Raw genomic sequence first — 23450 nt, forward strand, 5'->3', positions numbered from 1 at the left:
CCTTTCGTTCAGTAAGACACTTCCGTACACTGCCCTGCACAGACTGTTTTGAGGTCACAGATCCATGTGGGAATCCAAATGCCGGCATTGACTCCCTTTGGCTGCTGAATCAATACCCACCTCCCCTGTGCCTCAGACAGAGCGTCTCCTCCATTCCTGATATATTAGCAACTTCCTAAAATGAGCCGCTTGGTGTAAGAATAACTCCTGTATTGATCCCGCCAGGATTCTGGGACATTATATTTTCATTTGATGAGTGCGTGTACATGAACTGAGAAGAGCTGGAGACCTGCTAATTATCTTCTTAAATAGACTGTTCTAATAAACCACAGGGATCAAGAGAAAAGAGAGAAGCTCAGTGCGGTCACATTTCTCTGTATTTCCCCCTGGTTTTTGGACTGATACAAGGTCAAACAACAGTGATAAACCACCTAACCATACTAAAACATCTGTGCAAACAAAAAACAATTGACCCTCATTACGATTACATACGGCTGCATGTGTCCCGCTACTGCAACATTGTGGATTTATGGGGTGCACACAGAAATCCGCGATGTTACGGTACCGTAATGGCACTTTACACGTGTAGTCACGGGCGCGAATACTAATTGAATACCTCCCTTAATGACATAGAGGACATCAGTTACCTAGATGAATTGTTCTGTGTTTTATTATATTCAACATTGCTCTTTTTAAATTATTTTGTTAGAAAATATATTTATTTATTTTTGTGTTGCTATTTTTATAATTGTGTGATTCTCTTTTATAGCCACTGAGCTGCTGCTACTGCTCTACATAAAAAGTTACAGCCGGTGACTAATAACTTTAGATATAAAGCAACATTCTAAGAAGCAGGACCATATCAGAGCAAACCACCAAAATGATTAGAACGGCAAACATTTGTCATTAACTCAATTGCAATACATGTTTCTAATGTGTATTTTAATAATGTATTCTGGTTCTTGAGACATGGTTGGTGATAAGTGAAAATAAAATATAGCAGAGATGTATAAATGGGCTCTTCTTGGCCTCACTTCATGGACTGATTTGTATGACACACTTTTTCTGGCCTTTTGGTATAGTTCAAAACTTGTAGTGCTTAAAAAACTAGACATGTCTGGTGTAAAGTACAATGTTGAATTTATCTCTTGTTCACTGACTGATATGGAAAACTTCCCCGACTCAAGTACTTCTGAAAAGTGCTAAACAACTGCATCGGCCCCTTAGGAAAATTTGTGTACTTGCCCGCCCATACCATCCTCTCCTCCTGGATCCCCATCTCTACTCTCAGTGGAGCAGAGCGCCTCTGCTGAGCAAGTGCGGAATGGCTCAGAAGAGGCCTACTCTCTTTTGAGACCAGAGAGGGATCCTTGGAGTGGTAGCAACTCTGCATTGCCAAGTCCTCCTCACCTCCAGATTCCATAGCTGCAGCTTCCCCTGCATCCCCCATTGTTACACCCCTGGTGCTAAATTATCAATCCAGACCAATGAAATTGAATGAAATATGTTACTAAGCTCCACCCACCACACTTTTATATATTAAAAATGTTAGATTAGGTTGTTGGTGACTTTACGATAGTCGTGTACTACATATGCAACAAAACCAGAAATTGTAACTATTCCTCCCTGTTCAAGGCCTGTAGTGAGAGTCTTAGCAACTGTTTCCACATTGCAGAACTACCTACTTTGATAGCATAAAATGTACCCGTAGCCTACACAGAGTGATGGCAGCCATTTTGTGTGCTGAACCAATAATCATGATAGTTAACCAATTCACAAGGAATTAGTGACATCACTGAGGCATGAGGCATTCCAACTGCATGCCTCAGTGATGTAACTAGGCTACATTTTCATCAGTATTGGTTCAGAACCAACAATGGGTACCTCCACTGTGTGTAGGCAACAGGAACACTTTAAGGTGCTAGGTTATAAATCTGTGAAAAGTCCTATTGTAAAATGGGTGTTAAGGCTTTTTTCACTTCATCATTACCGCTCTGGATAACTTTAGCCATGGCAGACGATTATCACTCCCCTGCCACAGCGATAAAGTAATAATAAGAGCTTTGAAAAGTATTTTTTTATTGTGACAATAAGTGTGATTTTAACAAATAGGCCCCACGACTCTTTAACATCATATTTTTGGGAAATTTTAATAGATTATTTGAAAGTGCTTCTTTATTTTATTTATTCTTTAGTACTTTAAGGGCTAACCTGCAGATTTGTAGTTGCTTGATCGTGGGCCATTAAACATTGATCACCCCTTCTCTCCTTGTTGTTACAAGATGAGCTACACAGAAGATTTGGCATGACCATCATGTTTCGCAATTAACACATTGCATGAAGAAAAGCTCTAAATCGCGCCACAAAGATTAATCGTCTCAATAGAGTGTAATGGGGCAGGTGATTAATCGCTGTAACAAGAGATTTTCTTGTCAGAAAGTGTCCTGTTGACCTTATGTAGTAAGGAATGCTGGGATGCGCGTTCAGGGGAAGTGACATCAAGGAAAAGGGTATTTCTTTTTTATATTTAGGGGGTGTGATAAATCAGTAGTAATTAGTAGTGTAGATTTGAGTGGTGTTTTCTATTAACCAAGGTATCTACTTATTAAGTCCCGGCTCGGGCATGTGAACTGGCACCGAAACTGGGAGCCAGGACTTGGACTTCTATAACACAAAAATACCAAAGTTACAAAGGAAAAAATAAACTTAAAAAAATAGAAAAATCTTTTTTAAAATTGAATGAAAAAAACACACACAGGAAAAATGCTTTAATTTTTTTCATCGTCATAACTATTTATTTATATATATGCCACCAATTCCGCAGCGCTGTACAAAGAATATCTGTTATTGACATATCTCCTTAGGGTTAAATTTGTAAGCAGCCAATTAGCCTACTAGTATGTTTTTGGAATGTGAGAGGAAACCGGAGCACCCGGAGGTAACCCACGCAAACATAACCATGGTCTGGAATTGAACTCGTGACCCCGGCGCTGTGAGGCAGTAGTGCTAACCACTGAGCCACTGCTTTCCTTTGGGCATCCCTGGTTAGCACCATCCAGAGATGGCATTAGTAATCAGAGGACAGCAGCAGAACTTGTAGGGCTGCTTTCCTTGGTAAAATGTCTGGGCAGCATCGCAGGAGGCCCCAGGCGATGGCTACCCGCCAGCGATACCCTTTACTGGCTGGAAGTGTTGGTAAACGGGGAGAAGCCTTAAATCTGGTGAAAAATCCCAGTTTGCAGCCTGTAGGGTTTAACTCCCTTTAATAAGTAGACCCCTAAAAGTCTGCTTACAAATCCATTTACATATGATAATGAGATTGTTGCCACAGTGCCTGTCACAGTGCACTAAAGGCTTTGTGATTTAGCCTTAGAAGCAGATAAGTAATGTCGCTCTCGGATCTCCAATCACTGGGATTTAGAGAGCATATCATAGCCCCATGTTCCTGTCTACACTCTTTTCCCACATTTATTCCCAGGAATAACAAGCCTTCCTCTGTGCTACTACTGTCAGTGGCCTCCGGTTCAGGGTCTGTCCAGTTGTCTCCCTCTTCCTCATTCTTCTGCCCGGCAAGAAAAGGAGGGGAGAGAGGAATTGTTCCGATTGCAACACTTGAAGAAATAAAGACGGTTTATTGTGCTCTGGTAACTGAAATACGCCCCCAGCTTTATTTATACAATCCCTTCTTGGGAATATGGTGAGTTACTGCTGAATCAGAGAAAGATTGAGAGAACAAAGCAGGCAAAGGATAGGAAGAACAATTGACGACTGAAAAAAAGAGAGGTTGATAGATCGACATCAAGGTGTCAGCATTTCAAAACCATAAAGAACAGAGGTAAAGTGAATGTTATAAAGATATAATGGGGATAAAAAGTACAGAATTTACAGCATAGGAGAGATGTTTATACTTTTATATGAATAACAATAATAAGTACAATGTTTCATTCCGCATTGTTGAGAATCTACTCTACATAGTGACTCCTATTGTTATTGAATCGCAACAGGCAGTGAAGGTCATTTACAAAACACAAAATATTCTCAGTGTAGTGCAAAAGTAGCTTTGCTCCCAACGTGCTCCTACTGTAGATTTCCACCAAAGCACACATTTATGGGGCAAGATTGCAGTGTTTGTGGAGCAGCTGAAATTGCAGAGATGAGGAATGGTTTGGAGTGAAGTCAGTCCTATCAAAGTACAGAGTAGGCGCATTGTTGAGTGTAGAAACAACATAAAGTGATAAAGAGCATATATTTTTAGGGGTGTTACTTGCTGTATGGACGGGCACCCGTCAGTTTCCACTCCAAAAGGTCTTGTATTTTGCATTAGCTCAGAGCTAGTGGAGTTCGGGTCTCCCCCGATATCTTGTGTGTGACCTGTTTTGTACCTCCACATTGCACATTTTCAGGTGAACTCCAAACAATGTAATAAAAAGCTCACACACAAAAGTGCCACATGTAATAAAGAAAGTGATACTTATTTACAGGTGGATACATTTGCATTTTGAATATATGTCCAGCTCAAAAAAATATGCGCCAGATGTACGTCAGATGTAACAAGTGTGTGTACTTACGCCCCACATTGGCGTAGAGATGTGGCTTGACAGTAGTAAATGCTAAAGTTGCATTAATCTATACCCTAATGTAATAAAGCTCCATGAATGGCTGGCAGATTTTAGCCTGGGAGACAAGAACACAGCTCTGGCCCAAAAGCAGCGACCCATCCATAGACAGTGTTTTAGAGCTCTTTTGCAGGAGAAAAATGGGTTTGTTTTTGCTTTACTTAAGGTAGTATCCCAGTTGGGAGCCTATTTATCAAGCATCAAGTGGTTCTGATAACACCATGCTTAGATGACGTTACTAGAGCAGAAGCATAAAAGGACATACTGCCAAGCACATGTTGTTAAATAGACTTCCCCATACAAAGGCAGTCTTAATGCCAGCAGGGGTTATCAATAGTAGTGGTATTGTCAGCAGGAACCCATTTAAAGCAAAGACGGGCAACAGGTGAATCGATGGGATGAGGGGACAAAGGGTGCAAAGACGGGCAACAGGCGAACCGATGGGATGAGGGGACAAAGGGTGACATACACACCAAGGGGAGGAAAGAAAGGCACAATCCCACATAATGTGGAGACAGACACAAACATTTGGTAGGAGGGGGGGGACAGACATGTGATAAAGAGATGCACACACACAAAGGGGAGACAGAGAGGTACACATGCAAAACTTGAGCCGAAGACAGTGGGTGATAGACAGGGAAGGGGTACAGACAGTCACAAAGGGGCAGATTCAATTAATAAATCCGTGCTGAGTGCCTCCAGAACGGCTGCGAGACACCTCACGTGGATTTTTTGTCTTACAGAAGTAACGCAATGCTGTACTTTTTGACATAATAAAGGTAAAAAATCGTGTCTGCAATGTTATTGGAAACATCACGTACAATCTACCCCAGAGTGTGAGGCTAACATGGAGGGGAAAATTAAGTCAGGGATGGACAGTGGAGAAATGGGGAAGTCAAGGCAAATGGACCGATTGTTCTTAGACCAGGAAATTCCATTCGGGTCTCAGATTTTTCCCTCTACTGACTGGGCCTTTTGCTGTGGTGCTAACACAATTCAGAGGAATCTACTAACATTGACTTCTACTGTCACTGTGTAGTGCACATTAATAGTACCTTAATTAGCTCCAAAATGTATCTGTCTTCTCACATCCTATATATTCTGTGTTTAGTGCTGTATGTCTTTTGTAGGTGTGTAAAGTTGTTTATTGTATAATAATAGAGTATTTTTTGGCCCAAGTGGCCATATAGCACTCTTAGGTTTATTAAAAAGCATAGAAGAGTGAGACAGAATGGTGGATCAGACTAATAGAATAAATCCACCAGCATAAAATGTGTTATTACATAACTCTAAAAGTGTCATATATAAAGCTATATACATTGGGGGCATTATTAAAGACACATTATTGCACACAACACACAACATTTATCAATGAAGATACCCCCCTTTTTTCCCTCCCTTGCAACTCTTCCAACTTTTTTCACAGTCTGTGGCTGAAAGGAGGTGTGCCTTAGGCTAGACTTCTCTGGCCCAATGCTGCTCCGTCTTTAACAAACAATATTTTTTGCAACATTTGGCGCATAACTTACATCATTATAGACTTGTCATAGGGAAAACTTAGAAGACCTTTAGAAAGAAAGAAACAACAAATTATAGGGAAGCTATTCAACATTTTGATAAATGTACAATGTCCCCAAGTGTTCAGACATGTTTAAAAGCATGATGGAGTATATCCTTTATCACAGAAAAATAGAAAAAACAACCCTGAAAGCTTAAACAATAAATGAAGAGGCGATGATGTAGAATAAAGTTTTAAGTAGCAAAATATTGTGGGCCTGATACATGTTTGGATGCAACTTGCATTTAAAAACCGAGCTTGGAACTTGAGCGTAGTCCCGACCGTATTCAAAGCCAAACGAATCTCAAGATATGTTTCAATTTGATTCTTGGTGTAAGTACACAGTGCAGTGTATGCACATGCATATGTGCAATATAAGTCCCATCAGAGCACATGCAAAAAATTCTACAATGCATTTTTATGTTATCTTCCTCACATACAAATGTTCTTTGCTATCTAGTGGCACGCATACATGTACGTTATAATACAACGACGATGCCATGGAAGTCATCATTATCTCTCGACACCTACTTTTGTCTTCCCCGTCCCTCCCCTGTATCGCCTCTCAAGTCGTAGGCGGTCGGAAGTGTCATTTGTTTACATGTGTTCATTGGCATAACTTTAGTTTCTAAGCATGCGCAGAGATATTCAGCCATGAATCAGGCCTTGCATGTCAGGATTTTTCTATTCTAACTTGCAGGGACATCACAGACAATACTTATGTACAAATGATTTTTTTTAACTTGCCGACTGCATGCAATACATAGGCAAACCGAGAGCGGTTTCCTAGTGCCTGAAACCCCCTCCAAGCCTGGGGCACTGTATAATTGAGGTGGCTGGACCCTGCTCCCGCTTCACACTGCTCTGCTTGAAAAGGGAGAGCTGCGTGCACCTAACAGTAGTGCACGCAGCATTGCCCATGTATTTTATGGGGATAGGAAGAGTTGGAGAGCAGCCAAGCACTGTCTAAAATTATAGCCACACCCCCATGCATGCTGGTCACGCCCACTGGCAGCATGGTGTGGAAACCCCCCTCTACAAATCCTGCGTTTGCCCCTGCAATATAGTAATATAGAGAAAATATAAGGTAATGTAAGTTTACCTTATATTATGTTATGTAAGGTAATATAGACAGCTTCATCCTTCTATGCAACATTTAAGGCTCATAACTGTCAGCAAGCGTATGTGATAGATAGCATGCGGCACATATTAACCTTAAACACTTTTGTTATTTCAGTTTATTAATGCACAGGGTTTAATACATAGTAATGTCCAGTAGTTGATTTACTTAATGTAGATGGTGGAGATGTAAAGGAATAAACGTAACCTAGTAATGATTTAGAGATAGATAGAAACAAATCACAAATGACGCATAGCTATTGCATTTGTAAACTGCTTTTAATAATGCCACATATGAAAACTGATACCTTGCGTTTTCCACCTCTCACAAAGTGACCCCATAAATTGCTGCCTTCTGTATAAAATACATATTAGTCCATAAATTCTAAGAGTTACCAGTATTTCTGGGTCTCTACTGTACCTTTTCTCACTTCTTCAAACGTAGAGATATTTGTTTTATATGCTTCGTCAGCAGTAAACTACTCCATTCCAACCGTCTCCTGCCAACAATTCACAGCAGTTTTATCAAAGTTATACCTAGGTTGTGTAATAAACCTTTCTAATGAGATCCAAATACTGGGTCACTCTCGTTCACAATAAGAATTCCTGCACTACTTGCAGAGCAATAAAGAAAATAATAGCATATCATATATTCAGCAATATTAAAATATCCTGGCTTTCATACCGATATAAAAAAAATATCATGTTCATTTTATGGCTTATATTTATGAAAAATCAGCCTTTTCATTTCTTACAAATACTGGGTTATTCGCGTTGATGAAAATGCATTTCTACTAATAAAATAATATTGTCAACTACAATGATGGAAAAGCAATTTTAACCTTGACTTAAGCTGGCGGTAATAGATGTTTGTCTGCTTTTGTCAAACATTCATAATTGTATGTTAGAGAACTGGAGGTTCAGTAAGTGACATCTAACCTTTGCACTTTTAGTATCATTGTGCTGAAGTCTTGTGTCTTTCTAATAAGAACTGTTACAGATTGTCCTTTAGGAACTACCATGCACCAATGCAATAACACACCACAGCAATAAAAATAATATATTATGAGTAATATAAGGCAAAGTGATTTAGTGGCGTATAAAGAAATTAAAGGAGATTTCAATCCAAAAGTTATTCTTTAAATTAGCTTTTAGCTCTCATAGAAAAACAGGTTTGAAATTGAATGTTATTGTTATTGGATGTAACTAATCTGCAAATAAAGCAGTCATTTTGATGCTGTCTTTTGCAGGCATTTTTATTGTTAGCCCTTAGAGATGATGTTCATACACACTTTCCTGGAATTTAACATGAAACAAAAGCCAAGAAATTCCAATAGTTTTACAATCCTGCTTCAAAAGCAGGAACAACAAGGAGAACGAACAAATACAGCACCCAATGTGGACCTTTGATTTCCATATATCCACCCAATTAAAGGAAATCATATCCACCTGTTGATAATGAATTGATTTGTACATCACTGCTTTTATGTTTCTGCTCCTACAGCTGAAAAGTGTATGTAAAATGTGTCTGATTTCCGGCTGCACTACAGGTTAAATGACTTGTCCAGGTTGGGTAAACCTGACCTCATGAGCTGACACTCCCTTTGTTAGCGGTGCAGTTGGGATACTTTACTCTTATGCTTCTACTATTACCTTGTGTTTGTTGCAGGTCAACACTGACCAAAACATGATGAGATTGCTGGAGAACCTGAGAATGTAGAACTGTGTCATAGTGGGTATGTTTATAATGCAGAACATGATTTGACAATTAGGCATTATTGTGTCCGGCCAGCTCTACCCCCTGACATCATCATTCACCAAATGCCACTGGGTTTTAAACTAGAAGCAATGGGTTAACAACTTGACAGGGCCAACTAGATGCAGCATTGCCTGGTTGAAGTGGTAGGTATAGTTTCTCCACAATCAACCAAGAAACTGTTATATGTACTGTATTGGAAGCCACATCTTTTAAACTACTTAAGCAAGGTTCATACTTGCAGTAGATAACCTTGGGCTATTACTAACTGAGTAAACAATCATTATATAAAGGTGGAATGGTCTGTTAAATACAGTTTACAGTATGTATCCTTAAACTGCTGATATTACATACATTTAGTAGCTGATATGGGCAGCATGGTGGCGTAGGGGTTAGCACTTCTGCCTCACAGCGCTGGGGTCATGGGTTCAATTCCCGACCATGGCCTTATCTGTGTGGAGTTGTCACGGGCACTAGGAGTCTTTACCCAGGGATCACCAGATGGTAGGCTTACCAGGGCAATGTAGATGGTAATAGGGTACTCTGGTAGCTGGGTGATCACGGAACATGAAATGATGACCGATGGGATGCTCAGGAAAGTCTATGACTAGCAACACTGGTAATAATGAGGTAATGATACACAAGGAACTGTATGGACAAGGACACGTGAAGGTAGTCAGTGGTCTGCGATAGCAAGTTGTACCACTGCTATAGTGAGGAGGAATGTCCAACAGAAACAAGGAGGTGATGAGAGTCAGCGGTCTGCGGGTAGCAAGTTGTACCGCTGTCTGAGTGAAGGAATGGAATCCAAGTGGAGGTATCCAGGAAGTCAGTGGTCTGCGGTAGCAAGTTGTACCACTGCTATGTGAGAGGATAATGGAACAGGTGATACCGGAAACAGGGATCAGTGGTCTGACATCAGCAAGTTGTACCACTGCATATATATGTGAGGAGGTGCACGGGGGAAGACTGCAACACAGGATATACACTGGCACCTTATACACGATCCACAGTAATATGCACAATATAGGTATATATATATGTAAGTGACTGATCAGGTCTGCAATCTAGAAAGTCTCTTGAAGTAGTCCAGCACAATGATAACACAGTCAATGATGGCAATAGACTCAGCGGATAGCAGACTCCAGAGAGAACCAAACACAGTCCAGCAAGATATGCAATACACAGCACAGTCAATGAGAAGTATGCATACCGTGGTTCAGCAGTAGCAGTCAGATGGAATTGCAGCGGTACCTGAGCGGCTGGAGGCCGACTGGATAGGAAGTCCCTGGATAGGAGAAGCAGCGGTCTAACAGGTGCAGCGCACAGGTGAGTAGACCGACAGGGACACGAATCCACAGGAGTCAGCAACACGTGGAACTGGACTCATAGGAAACCCAGGAGAATGGGGATGATCCAGCAGAGGGTAGTAGAAGAGATACAAATCCAATGCTGACAGGAGGGTAGAGACCAGTGGAACACGTGAAGGCGTGGAGAGTGGATCAGCAGGAGATGGACGATAGCGCTGACCACAGCGGCAGGACTCAGCGGCACACGGAGGTAACCAGTAGCAACCACAGGAACCAACAGCGATGGGAAACAGGAGTGCAGCGCAGGGCAGGAGCTGTAGATCACGAAGTGTAGCAGATGGTAATGAAAAGCGGCAGTCTCGAGGAAGACACAGCAAAGATGAGATGAGAGTGTAGTGCACGGAGGCAGCGGATAGTAATCAGCTGGCAGTCACGATGTTGAACACAGGCGAGTTGCAAGCAGGAGACTGTAGTGCACAGAGGCAGCGGATAGTAGTCAGCTGGCAGTCACGATGTTGAACACAGGCGAGTTGCAAGCAGGAGACTGTAGTGCACGGAGGCAGCGGATAGAAATCAGCAAACAGACTTGATGAGAAGCAGGTGAGTGAGGTAAAGGCTGGAGTGCACGGAGGCAGCGGATAGCAATGAGTAAACAGTCACATAGATATAAAATAACGTTGAAGTGGTGTAGAAGACTGTAGTGCACGGAGGCAGCGGATAGGAATCAGCAAACAGTCATGATGACACAGTTGATGGTAGAAGTGGTATGGAACCACAGTAGTAGAAGTGGTTTGGAAACCACAGGAATCAGCAGCACTGAATACACAAGTAATACAGGAACACCTTCAGAGACTCATGAGGAATGAGACTCCAAGATCAGGCAACGTGGTAGTGACCACAGGTGCTTAATATAGGGAGGTTGCCTGATCTGCCAATTAAGTTAAAGGGGTATACACTGAAGTATAGAAAAGGGCTGCGCATGCGCAGACCCTCAGGATGGTGGACGGCCACGGTTCCTAAATGTCCGGGAAGAGGCACTCACGGTCCGGTGAGTGACAGTACCCCCCCTTTTAAAGGTGGGCACAGAACGCCTGGAACCGGGCTTGTCCGGATTTTTGGAGTAAAACTTCTTCAAAAGGGCAGGAGCATTAAGATCTTCAGCTTTGATCCAAGAGCGCTCCTCAGGACCAAAGCCCTTCCAATGAACGAGGAAGTGGAGGACTCCTCGCGAAATTTTTGCATCTAGTACCTCGGTAATCTCAAAATCCTCCTCCTGATGGACTTGAACTGGCTGCGGAGCTGAGGGAGGAGTTGAAAAACGGTTGATAATAAGAGGTTTGAGCAAAGATACATGGAAGGCATTAGAAATCCGAAGACTCTTAGGAAGAAGGAGTTTCACACATACTGGATTGATAACTTGAATGATCCTATATGGACCAATAAAACGAGGGGCGAATTTCATGGATGGAACCTTCAAACGAATATTTTTTGTGGATAACCAGACACGATCTCCAATTTTTAGTGGTGGAATAGCCCGCCTCTTCTTATCAGCGAAAGATTTATATTTGACAGATGTCTTCTTTAAACAGGTTCTGACCTGAGACCAGATATTTTTAAAGGTCTGACAAACAGTCTCCACCGCAGGAACTTGGGTGGGCGGGAGGGCAGGAAATTCCGGAAAAGACGGATGGTGACCGTAGACCACAAAGAATGGAGTTTTGGATGATGACTCATGGTACATGTTGTTATGGGCGAACTCAGCCCAAGGGAGTAACTCTACCCAGTTGTCTTGATTGGCTGATGAAAATATCCTTATAAAAGTCTCAAGATCTTGATTGACACGTTCGGTTTGTCCATTGGATTGTGGATGGTAAGAAGATGAGAGTGCTAATCGTATGCCCAAGGTTTTACAAAGGGCTCGCCAGAATCTGGACACGAATTGTACTCCTCTATCAGACACAATCTCAGATGGACATCCATGGATACGGAAGATCTCTTTAATGAAATGTTCAGCCAGGATAGACGAGGAAGGCAAACCAGACAGAGGGATGAAATGAGCCATCTTCGAAAATCTGTCCACTACCACCCAAATAGTGTTATGGTTCTTACTAGGTGGTAAGTCAGTAACGAAATCCATACTAATATGGGTCCATGGTTTGGACGGAATGGGTAGTGGTCGCAGCAACCCTGCTGGGGTTCTGCGGGAGGATTTGAATTGCGAACATAATTCACAGGAAGCAATGAACTCTTTGACGTCTCTCCTCATTGAAGGCCACCAGTAACTTCGAGAGAGGATCTCAAAAGTCTTGTGTTCACCGGCGTGTCCAGAAAAACGAGAGGCATGGAACCACGAAAGGATTTTCCTCCTTAGAGTAGAAGGCACGAGGGTCTTCCCAAATGGTAGCGTTTTGGTGGATGAAGCAGCCAGTGAGATACATTTGGGGTCTAGAATGGTATGGTTGGAAACCTCTTCTATATCAGAGGACGTAGCAAAGGCTCTAGATAAGGCATCAGCTTTTTTGTTCTTGGCAGCTGGTTTGAAGGTAATTATTAATTCAAAACGGGAAAAGAAAAGAGACCATCTTGCTTGACGAGGGTTCAAGCATTGGGCAGACTGGAGATATGACAAGTTCTTATGATCCGTGAAGATCGTCACCGGATGGCGAGCTCCCTCCAACAAGTATCTCCATTCCTCTAATGCGGCTTTGATAGCCAGTAATTCCTTGTCTCCGATAGTATAATTCTTCTCTGCGGGTAGGAGACCCCGAGAATAGAAGGCACAAGGGTGGAATTTTTGCTGTTCCGAGCGTTGGGAGAGAATAGCTCCTAAGCCCACATTAGAGGCATCTACTTCTAGGAAAAAAGGGAGTGTCACATCAGGCTGACGAAGGATTGGAGCCGAAGAGAAGGACTCTTTTAATGTTTGAAAGGCTTGAATAGCCTCAGTAGACCATTGCTTAGGATTAGCCCCTTTACGAGTCAGGGCCACAATAGGAGATGCAATGGAAGAAAAGTCTTGAATGAAGCGTCTATAGTAATTGGCAAAACCTAAAAAACGCTGGATGGCACGAAGAGTAGTTGGCTGGGGCCAATGTAGTACAGCATTTACTTTGTCAGGATCCATCTTCAGACCAACTCCGGAAACAATATACCCCAAGAATGGAATCTGGGGTAATTCGAATGAACATTTTTCTAATTTACAGAACAGTGAATTTTTCCGTAGCCTGGAGAGGACTTCTGCCACATGTTGGTGGTGAGAAGGCAGGTCCTGTGAAAAAATCAATATGTCGTCCAGGTAGACGACGACACATACATATAATAAGTCCCGAAAAATCTCATTGATGAAGCCCTGAAAAACAGCGGGGGCATTACATAGCCCGAAAGGCATTACCAGATATTCGTAATGCCCGTCTCTGGTGTTAAACGCCGTCTTCCATTCGTCACCGGAACGGATTCTGATTAAATTGTAAGCACCACGAAGATCCAACTTAGTAAAAATACGGGCTCCCTTGATGCGGTCAAATAGCTCAGTGATCAACGGAATGGGATACCGGTTCTTGATAGTAATGGCATTGAGTCCACGAAAATCTATACAAGGGCGTAATGATCCATCCTTCTTTTTGACAAAGAAGAACCCAGCTCCAGCGGGCGAGGTGGAAGGTCGAATGAACCCACGCTGGAGGTTCTCCCGTATATATTCAGATGTAGCTTGAGTTTCAGGTAACGAGAGTGGATAGACCCGGCCTCTGGGAGGAGTCTTGCCAGGAAGAAGATCAATCGGACAATCCCAAGAACGATGAGGAGGAAGACGTTCAGACTGAGCTTTATCAAAAACATCGGTAAATGAAGCATATTGAGGAGGGAGTCCCGGTGAAATAGCTGAAATGGAAGCTTGCTGTACCTTGAGAGGAATGACTTGAGAAAGGCAATGATGGTGACATTCAGGCCCCCAAGACGTGACTTGAGGGGTGCGCCAGTCAATCTGGGGAGAGTGACACTGAAGCCATGGAAGGCCTAGGACAATCGGACTTGTCGTAACAGGAAGAATTAAAAACGATATCTCTTCATGATGCAGAGCACCAATCTGAAGGGTTACTGGAGACGTACTCTGGGTGATGAGACCGTTGATGAGACGTGATCCATCGATAGCCGTCACAGTAATGGGAGTTTTTAAGGTAATCATTGGTAGAGACCATTGATTAACTAACGATTTGGAAATAAAATTTCCTGCTGCTCCGGAATCAATCAATGCCTGTGACTCAAAGGTCTTGGTAGCAAAGGAAATAGTCACATCAAAAGCGCAGACTTTAGATTTCATAGACGATGGAGAGGACTCCAGGGACCCTAACTTCACCTCTCCAGAACTAGTTAGGGCCTGGCATTTCCCGATCTCTTAGGGCAGGAGCTGAGGACATGAGTGGAATCAGCACAATAGATACAGAGTCTATTCTTGACTCTTCGTTTCCTCTCCTCAGAAGATAACTTGGAACGTCCAATCTCCATGGGAATCACAGCGGGTGCCACTGGACGAAATTGAGGGTTAGAGCGAAGAGGTGCTTTAGCAGAAGTCGTTTTCTCAGCCTCTCTTTCACGAAATCTCATATCAACACGATGGCATAGAGAGATCAAATCTTCAAGTGACGAAGGAAGCTCCTGGGTAGTCAGTGCATCTTTAATTTTATCGGAAAGCCCCTGCCAGAAGGCGGCAACTAGGGCTTCAGTGTTCCACTGAAGTTCAGAGGCTAAGATCCTAAATTGAATGACGTACTGGCCTACAGTATGAGATCCTTGTCGCAGACGGAGGATGCTGGAAGCAGCGGAGGTCACACGACCTGGTTCATCGAACACACTTCGGAATGTAGAAATGAATTTGGCACTATCTTGTAATATTGGATCGTTCCTCTCCCACAGAGGGGAGGCCCAAGCCAGGGCTTGTCCTGAAAACAAAGAGATAAGATAGGCCACTCTGGAACGATGGGTAGAAAAATTTTGAGGTTGGAGCTCAAAATGGACTGAACATTGGTTAAGGAAACCCCTACAAGTTTTGGGGTCTCCATCGTACTTTGACGGAGTAGGCAGGTGAAGCGTGGAAGCTATAGACACCTGGGATGGCAATGGGGAAACGGAGGAAAGCACAGGAGCTTCAGTAGTAGCTGTCACAGTCTGTCCAGATGTTCCTTGGGAGATTAATGACTGATAACACTGAAGTAACAGCTGTTGGCGGGCATCCTGTTGCTCCACACGGCTAACCAGATGTTGCAGCATCTCTTTGGCGGTAGGTTCCACATCTGGGTCTGTCATGGCCTGATCTTACTGTCACGGGCACTAGGAGTCTTTACCCAGGGATCACCAGATGGTAGGCTTACCAGGGCAATGTAGATGGTAATAGGGTACTCTGGTAGCTGGGTGATCACGGAACATGAAATGATGACCGATGGGATGCTCAGGAAAGTCTATGACTAGCAACACTGGTAATAATGAGGTAATGATACACAAGGAACTGTATGGACAAGGACACGTGAAGGTAGTCAGTGGTCTGCGATAGCAAGTTGTACCACTGCTATAGTGAGGAGGAATGTCCAACAGAAACAAGGAGGTGATGAGAGTCAGCGGTCTGCGGGTAGCAAGTTGTACCGCTGTCTGAGTGAAGGAATGGAATCCAAGTGGAGGTATCCAGGAAGTCAGTGGTCTGCGGTAGCAAGTTGTACCACTGCTATGTGAGAGGATAATGGAACAGGTGATACCGGAAACAGGGATCAGTGGTCTGACATCAGCAAGTTGTACCACTGCATATATATGTGAGGAGGTGCACGGGGGAAGACTGCAACACAGGATATACACTGGCACCTTATACACGATCCACAGTAATATGCACAATATAGGTATATATATATGTAAGTGACTGATCAGGTCTGCAATCTAGAAAGTCTCTTGAAGTAGTCCAGCACAATGATAACACAGTCAATGATGGCAATAGACTCAGCGGATAGCAGACTCCAGAGAGAACCAAACACAGTCCAGCAAGATATGCAATACACAGCACAGTCAATGAGAAGTATGCATACCGTGGTTCAGCAGTAGCAGTCAGATGGAATTGCAGCGGTACCTGAGCGGCTGGAGGCCGACTGGATAGGAAGTCCCTGGATAGGAGAAGCAGCGGTCTAACAGGTGCAGCGCACAGGTGAGTAGACCGACAGGGACACGAATCCACAGGAGTCAGCAACACGTGGAACTGGACTCATAGGAAACCCAGGAGAATGGGGATGATCCAGCAGAGGGTAGTAGAAGAGATACAAATCCAATGCTGACAGGAGGGTAGAGACCAGTGGAACACGTGAAGGCGTGGAGAGTGGATCAGCAGGAGATGGACGATAGCGCTGACCACAGCGGCAGGACTCAGCGGCACACGGAGGTAACCAGTAGCAACCACAGGAACCAACAGCGATGGGAAACAGGAGTGCAGCGCAGGGCAGGAGCTGTAGATCACGAAGTGTAGCAGATGGTAATGAAAAGCGGCAGTCTCGAGGAAGACACAGCAAAGATGAGATGAGAGTGTAGTGCACGGAGGCAGCGGATAGTAATCAGCTGGCAGTCACGATGTTGAACACAGGCGAGTTGCAAGCAGGAGACTGTAGTGCACAGAGGCAGCGGATAGTAGTCAGCTGGCAGTCACGATGTTGAACACAGGCGAGTTGCAAGCAGGAGACTGTAGTGCACGGAGGCAGCGGATAGAAATCAGCAAACAGACTTGATGAGAAGCAGGTGAGTGAGGTAAAGGCTGGAGTGCACGGAGGCAGCGGATAGCAATGAGTAAACAGTCACATAGATATAAAATAACGTTGAAGTGGTGTAGAAGACTGTAGTGCACGGAGGCAGCGGATAGGAATCAGCAAACAGTCATGATGACACAGTTGATGGTAGAAGTGGTATGGAACCACAGTAGTAGAAGTGGTTTGGAAACCACAGGAATCAGCAGCACTGAATACACAAGTAATACAGGAACACCTTCAGAGACTCATGAGGAATGAGACTCCAAGATCAGGCAACGTGGTAGTGACCACAGGTGCTTAATATAGGGAGGTTGCCTGATCTGCCAATTAAGTTAAAGGGGTATACACTGAAGTATAGAAAAGGGCTGCGCATGCGCAGACCCTCAGGATGGTGGACGGCCACGGTTCCTAAATGTCCGGGAAGAGGCACTCACGGTCCGGTGAGTGACAGGAGTTTGTATGTTCTCCCCGTGTTTGTGTGGGTTTCCTCCGGGTGCTCCGGTTTTCTCCCACACTCCAAAAACATACTAGTAGGTTAATTGGCCTTTATCAAAATTAACCAGTGTCTGTGTGTGTGTGTATGTATGATAGGGAATTTAGACTGTAAGCTCTAATGGGACAGGGACTGATGTGAATGAGTTCTCTGTACAGCGCTGCTGGATCAGTAGCGCTATATAAATAAATGATGATGATATAGGTATCTTATTTATGAAAGGGTGCAGAGGGATTTATTGACCTGTCCTACACTTTAAAACATTGTCAGGCAACAGACAAAAGTATGTAACAGGGGATAGAAGACCATCCTTTCACAGCATAAATGCTTAAATGTTAGATAAAAATAGGGAAAAATTTTAATCGACATGAAGATGAAAGAAATGAACTTTTATAGGGGAGGGAATAATGTGCCAACTATGAAATTTCTTCTGTTTGGACGAAACTGCGATCTTCTCCTCAAAGTAATAATAACTTAATTGGTAAACTGTGCAGAGGAGGTAGTGCTTTTGTGACAGAACTCTAGCAAAGATGATAAAGAGGAATTATGAGTTTTCAAATTGTTTAAAAAATAAATATATATATATATAGAGAGAGAGAGAGAGGGGGGGGGGGGAGATAGAGATATATACACACACAATCAGCCACAACGTTAAAACCATTGAAGTGAATAACATTGAATATCTCGTTACAATGGCACCTGTCATGGGGTAGGATATATTAGGCAGCAAGAAAACAGTCAGTGTTTGAAGTTGATGTGTTGGAAGCAGGAAAACTGGGCAAGCATGAGGATCTGAGCTACTTTGACAAGGGCCAAATTGTGATGACTGGTTCACCACATCTTCAAAACGGCAAGTGTATTTCACCTTGGCTCCTAACCTACTTGTTTTAATACTCCAGATAAATGTTATTATCTAGCGGGCTCCATCCATTAGGTCTATTAACTGGGTCTTCCTAGTTACCCATGATTCAGCTGGTAATCAGGAATTGCACCTGAGTGTTGCTGGTAAAAGGCTGCTGCACAGCTTAGTCAGCCTCTCACTGTCTGGGGACAGGGGCTGCAGAGTCTCTGTGAGAGAAAGCCTGATATCTGCCTGTAAGTTACTGTGCTACAACTTCTTTTTGTTGGTTTGTTAGTCAGGAGTGGCCAGTGTTTAGTTATTATTTTTTTTTACTGAATAAAACTGACTATGCCCACTTGCACAAAACCTTTGGACCTGCGTGCAATCTCTCAGCTGCTATAAGCACCATCTACCCCAGGAGATGGTACCTGGCCTCCCTACCCAGTCACAATATATTTATATAATCTTTATAATGTACATTTTTTTAGGTTCGATCTCCCCATTATATCTGGAAAGTTCTCAGGTTTTCTATCCCACAAGGCATTTTTGAAAGTGCTAAATGAAACCTGCTCTCCATATTTTTGTTTTAAAAAGACAAACTATATATTCAAGTAGAAGACAGTAAAATAGTTAAAAAAAAACCAAATAACAGGTACTACAATTTTGTGAGTACCAGGATAATAAAGAATTCTGAATCCCTTTTCTGCCTGTTGTATGGCAAGCTTCCACATAAAGGGCCTGATTCATTAAGGATCTTGAAGAGGTATCTTATTTCAGTCTCCTGGACAAAACCATGTGACAATGCAAAGGGGTGCAAAGTAGTTTTCTGTTTTGCACATAAGTTAAATACTGCCTGTTTTTTCATGTAGCACACAAATATCAACTTCAAATTTCAGTGTACAAATAAGCTATCAAGTATTTGTGTGTTACATGAAAAAACAGTCAGTATTTAACTTATGTGCAAAACAGAAAACTAATTTGCACCCCTTGCATTGTAACATGGTTTTGTCCAGGAGACTGAAATAAGAAGTTTCTTCAGTTAAGATCCTTAATGATTCAGGCCCAAAGTGAGGTTACAGATGTGTCAGTAATGTCAAAGCATCTTCCTACTGACCCCGAATGAAGAGTCAATAAGAATTTAATGTTGTTGGTGACTAATATGCCAAAAAGTTGTGTGTTCAAACTATATTATCATATGAGCGGTGCTGACAAATGTGTGCATGCTGGAGTGTTCCTCATGTATTATTCATTATAGGCGTACATTCCCTTTAAATTGAAGGGAATCTCTTTTATTTAAAATAAAATAAATAAATAAAACATCTTGTGTTTCTCGTGTTTGTTAAATCCTAATTTCTTCATTAGTTTGTGTGTATTCCTGTTAAATCTGCTGGTTTCCAACCAGATGCTGTGCCCCCTCCGCGCACAGCTCCAAGCTGGCAGCCACAGAGCGCTGGTGATATACTACATACTTATGGGTATAAATCCGCAACGAAATGATCTTGTTTTCACATCCAGCTCGGCTACAGGAAATTTAGTCCAATTTCTCCCTATTGCTGCAGAAACGCTGTTTTGATGTGAAAATTTACAGTGCAGGCTTTAAACTAGTTACAGCTGGAGAGAGAAAATCACTATTAACTTCCTCGTCTCTTTAACCCTGTGTGGCGCAAAATGCTTCAAAAGAAAGCATTTTATCAGAGTATCTATGCAGACCACCTGCACATAGAGAGGGATACATAGGACCTGAAATTAAGTATCTTCAGACACAAAATCATGGTATGTGTAACACTGGCAACCTGTAAACCTTTAGATGAAGCTCTGGACATCTGTATACCCACCTCTGGGGCAAGGTAGGAATTTCATCATTCCTATCGTAGAGGTGGCACACGGGTGACGCTAGTATGTAGCAAGAACCGTTTCTCACAACCGTTTTTTTCAGATGTTGGCACAATTAATAATTAGCTTTTGCTGGGATAAACAAAAAGCAACTAAATTTAAAGATCATTGGATCAAAATACTTGTTGTTCATAGTAGAGATCTGCCCACGTACAGTATTTCTTCTCCCTGTATTAAGTGTCACCAACTTGTCAGGTCACTCGAAGAGAAATGTCACTAGATGAATAGCATAAACTTAACCAATAAGCCTTGTGATGGTCATTTTCCCAATACCTACAAAGGCACTACCTGAAAATGGTTGTCAAAACTCCATTCTTGCCTGGGACCAAATGCCAAATCATAGGACATACAGTAGTAGGAAACTGTGGACACATTTCTCTCAGGAGGCTAATTTCTATAACCCACCTCCGTACATTATAGTCTGGTGTCAATTCTGGTCTGGACACTGGGCCAAGATACTACTACTTTTAACTAGACATTGCTGAATTTCCACCTGGATGACTAGGAATAAACTAAACTATGTACTTGTAGAAGAGAACTGACAAGAGAATGCCAAGGTACAGTACATACAATATATACTTTATTTTACTGGGGGAACTGATTCACTGGGATCCATTAATCATATTTACCTACTTTTAGGAGCTCCCCTTTGGGAGATCTCGGAAGGGAGGGGCAAGTGAGGGGTCATGGTGATTTGCTTCATCATGGTCCTACCCCAGCTACACAATGAGGCAATTTGGGCCATTGCGCAGGGGTTAGGGCAGTTATAACGTGATCCACATCAGACACCACCCACCGCTGCACTAACACACAAATCGTCGCTTCAGCGCTCAGCAGAGATGGGGCCTGATGTCACATATTGCATCATGTGCCCCTGCCCACTTCACATGAAAGAGAAGTAGGATGAGGGAGGGCAGCTTGCTCTCCCGGGAGACACCAAAATTTCACATTCCTTAAGGTTGGTAAGTATGCCATCAATTATATTACAATTGACCTGTGAATTGCACAGAGTGGAGGAAGTTGTTTTTTGGCCGAACCAACTTTCTTAAAAAATGGCCGTGTGATCACGATAAATAAACTAATATTACCTTTCAGCAAGGCAAGCATTATTGCAGCTTGAACTTATTTCTAAATAAATACAAATAGACTTTTGAGTGGAATTACATGTTTAATTTGTTGGACAGGTGGAAAGCAAACTTCTTTTACAGTGTTTATTTTTTGTACTTAACATTTTGAGGCATTTAATATGTGATCCATATCCAATTCAGGATGTTTATATTGTGATCATGAATTGAAAACTGCACACACATATAATCTTGCAGAAGTAGAGATTGTCTTTGATATGATGAATGTTTGATATGCTCCATTCCAGAAAGAGCTTCATATTGATTATGCATCCTCCCTCGGTCCCTATCTGTCCCCATTAGTCCCCAGGGATTCCCACATGTCCTCGATGCCGATCTATCCCTGCTTCCGAGCTGTCCTATCCTGTAATGACTTGTGAGACAGTGCAGGCTGTCTTGGCAGTTCTCGAGCATGTCAGTATGATGTCTTTAAAGTCACCTTGTCTTTAGAGACACTGAGGCTCCTTTGCCACTAAGGACTGATATGATTTCACTGCCTTCTTACTACTGACTCTTTCAGGCTTGTTTGTCATAACTGATCATCCTGTTAGGCTTTGAAGAAGTGCTTGAAAATGGTCAAGGTTCACAAATTGAACTCCTAATGTGAACAGGGTCTGCACACATACTGAGTTTTTACCAAGAGGAAAACAGTTCATTTGCAGAATTGCCTCAGATATAAAATCTTGTGCCTGACTTCTGGGGGACTTAGGGTGGGGGTTGTTTGACTTATAATGGCTCGCTGGTGACATATCTGTCAGCTTTACTACACCTTTTGTATAATAGCAAGTAGTGAGATGTACTTTGTCATTACCTATTTTTATTTTTTTTAGTTTCCAATTCAAGAGTTTGGAAATATGTCTTCGAGGTTTGTAATAAAAAAGAAACGCCAATTTTATTCAAGTTTAACTCAAACATGTTTGAGCCTGATTACACATGTCTGAACTAACTGGATCGTGTGCGGACCAGCTTGTCTTTTCTCAATTTTGAGATTTTTTTTATATATATATATATATATATATATATATATATATATATATATATTTATTTATTTATTTTCATTTATATGTTTTTTGCCAGTATTAAAACTCTGACGATTTTTAGAACCAGTTTGTTGAAACTATTTAAGAATCGCACTGCGACCACTTCAAGCATCTCTATTATTCAGGTTTAAACTGCAGGGGATATACTAAACTGCGGGTTTGGAATTGTTGCCTATAGCAACCAATCAGATTTTTGCTTCATTTTGTAGAATGTACTAAATAAAACTAGAATCTGATTGGTTACTATAGGCAACATCTCCACTTTTTCAAACCCGCAGTTTAGTAAGTATACCCCCAGCTGTTTATACTTTTGCTTACAGACAAAAATGTGACTTTCTTTTCACTGTCAGTAGCTTTGTTCAGAGTTTCAGGATTATTGACAGCAAGAGACGCAGTGTAGTATTTATGTTTCCGGGAATGCTTTTACTGACATCTAGACACAGGTAAATAAAAATGCATTTTCTAAGCCACTAATCAGAGAATCCATTAGCTAGCATTGCTTTTAGAGAATTCCTCAGTTTAAGGGCTACTTTTAAATAATAACTTTTTATTTCTTGGCACTTTTTCTTAGCTAAACTACAAACTAAGCCTTAACACAGAGAGCAAAGTAAGAAATTAATGTAAGTCTCTCAGACTTATAATTGAGGAATGATTAAGCCCGAGGTAAGTTAAAAGTTGAGGTTTGTGTTAGTAACTTTATTTGTCCCCTCTCTAAAAGGATTAATGTGGACAGGCAAGGTGAGCTCTGGGTACGCCCTTGCTGAGGTCACTTAGGCCATATCATAAATTTCTTTGGCTGGTGGTGTTGTCTGCCTAGTTTTGGAGTTTCCTTGCAGGTGCTTTGCGTTTCAACACCTGCACAAGGTGTGTTTCTTATTTCCCATGTTGGGATGGTTTCAGTTTTGGGTTCCATTACCCTTCGACTTACCT

The 23450-nt window shown here is 42.3% G+C and overlaps 1 protein-coding gene across 3 annotated transcripts in view; it reads left to right on the forward strand.

Annotated features, from left to right (window-relative positions):
• The window catches only part of SDK2 (sidekick cell adhesion molecule 2), a 482261-nt gene that overhangs the window by 131692 nt on the left and 327119 nt on the right, over positions 1-23450 (forward strand). Inside the window, exon 1 of one of the 3 annotated variants that reach the window (XM_075216841.1) lies at positions 3681-3835. The exons of the other annotated variants lie outside the window; for them this stretch is intronic. The gene's annotated coding sequence lies outside the window, so the exon portion shown is untranslated. Of the gene's footprint in view, positions 1-3680; positions 3836-23450 lie in introns of those variants that run through there. 3 annotated transcript variants of the gene reach the window in all.

Source organism: Mixophyes fleayi, chromosome 6 (genome assembly GCF_038048845.1).
Source record: "Mixophyes fleayi isolate aMixFle1 chromosome 6, aMixFle1.hap1, whole genome shotgun sequence".
NCBI classification, from domain to species: domain Eukaryota; kingdom Metazoa; phylum Chordata; class Amphibia; order Anura; family Limnodynastidae; genus Mixophyes; species Mixophyes fleayi.